At 39.5% G+C, this 1,915-nt stretch overlaps 1 protein-coding gene across 1 annotated transcript in view; it reads right to left on the bottom strand.

The window, feature by feature from the left end:
- The window catches only part of MORC1 (MORC family CW-type zinc finger 1), a gene marked incomplete at its 3' end in the record, with an annotated part of 186,727 nt that overhangs the window by 164,001 nt on the left and 20,811 nt on the right, over nt 1–1,915 (bottom strand).

Here is a 1,915-nt window from a genome sequence, read left to right as displayed (position 1 = left end):
ATACACATACCTGTGAAACCACTGCAACAATTAAGGCAATGAACAAACATATGTATCACCCCAAATGTTTCCTCCTGACCCTCTACAGTCCCTCCCTTGTGCACCTTCCATTACTCCCACCTCATCCTCATTCACTGATCTGCTTTCCGTCTCCATACATTCATTTCCGGCACATTTGTTAAGTCAATCTCTGTGTTCAAAGGTCACCTAGAATTCACATTTTAAGAATGAAATCATGTTCAAGATAGCCCATGAATAAATATCTAAAGGACATACCTAACCTTTCTGGTTTCATAATTTTACTGGTGATGTACGCACTTCTTATCCCCTCTTCTCTCTCCAATTTACTTCCTTATCTATAAGCCTTTGGGACCTTGACCTACCAGCTCATTTTCCCAGTTCTTTCTCTCTATCCAGTCCTCTAGTCTGTTTACCTCGACTTCTGTGTCAGGATATTCCTCTCCCCTTAAGGTATTCACTCTATTAATTCCTCTCTCTGAGTAAGGCTGACATTTCTCCACTGAATGAGGAGACTCCAACTCTTGCTAAGTTCTCTGCGCATGCCAGTAGTTCTCAATCTCAGTTGCACTTTCAAATCATCTAGAAATATTCTAATCTAACTGGTCTTCGATGGGGCTCACAAATTGGTATTTCTTTCTTTTTTCTGAGATTTTACTTTTTTTAATTTTTAATTCAGGATATTATGGGGGTACAAACATTTTGGTTATATGAAATGCATTTGCCTCGCTCAAGCCAGGGCCACAGCGTGTCCTTCCCCAATACAGTGCACCCCATCTCCATTAGCTGTGGGTTTACTCACCCCACCCGCTCTACCTGCCACCCCCTACTGCCCTACCTGACCGGCCCCCAGTGAGTATTACTACCATGTGAGCATCTTAGTGTTGATCAACTAGTACCAGTTTGATGGCGAATGCATGTGGTGCATGTTTTTCCATCCTTGTGATACCTCACTTCGAAGGATGGGCTCAATCTCTATCCAGAATAATGTAACAAGGGCTAGATCACCACTGTTTTTCGTAATTAAGTAGCATTCCATGGTATACATATACCACATTTTATTAATCCACTCATGTATTGATGGGCATTTGGGCTGTTTCCACATCTTTGAAATTGTAAATTGTGTTGCTATAAACATTCAAGTGCAGATTTCTTTATTACAGAATTTCTTTTCTTCCTTTGGATAGATGCCTAGTAGTGGGATTGCTGGATCAAATGGAATTTCTATTTTTAGTTCTTTGAGGTATCTCCAAATTACCTTCCACAGGGGTTGTACTAATTTGCAGTCCCACCAGCAGTGCTTAAGAGTGTTCCAATCTCTCCACATCCATGCCAGCATTTGTTGTTTTGGGACTTTTTGATAGAGGCCATTCTCACTGGAATTAAGTGATATTCTATTGTAGTTTTGATTTGCATTTCCCTGATGATAGATGTGGAGCACTTTTTTATATGTTTGCTGGCCATAATTATGTCTTCTTTTGAAAAGTTTGTGTCATGTCCTTTGCCCATTTATTGATGGGGTTGTTTGATTTTTTCTTGTTGATTTTCTAAAGTTCTATCTAGATTCTTATTATCAGCCCTTTATCGGATGTGTAGAAAGCAAATATTTTCTTCCATTCTGTAGGTTGTCTATTCACTCTAAAGACCGTTTCCATGCTGTGCAGAAAGTTTTTAATTTGATCAAGTCCCATTTGTTTATTTTTGTTGCTGCTATGATTGCTTTGGAGGTCTTCTTCATAAATTCTTTACCTAGGCTGATGTCTAAAACAGTCTTCCCCACATTTTCTTCCAAAATTCTTAAGGTTTCACGCCTTAGGTTTAAGTCTGTTATCCAATGTGAGTTGATTTTTGTGAGAGGTGAGAGGTGGGGATCCAGTTTCAATCTTCTGCATGTGGA

This window comes from Propithecus coquereli, unplaced genomic scaffold, assembly GCF_000956105.1.
Source record: "Propithecus coquereli isolate 6110/MARCELLA unplaced genomic scaffold, Pcoq_1.0 Scaffold105, whole genome shotgun sequence".
Lineage (NCBI taxonomy): Eukaryota > Metazoa > Chordata > Mammalia > Primates > Indriidae > Propithecus > Propithecus coquereli.
The sequence above is the reverse complement of the archived record's forward strand: the minus strand, read 5'-3'. Positions and strand labels throughout refer to the sequence as shown.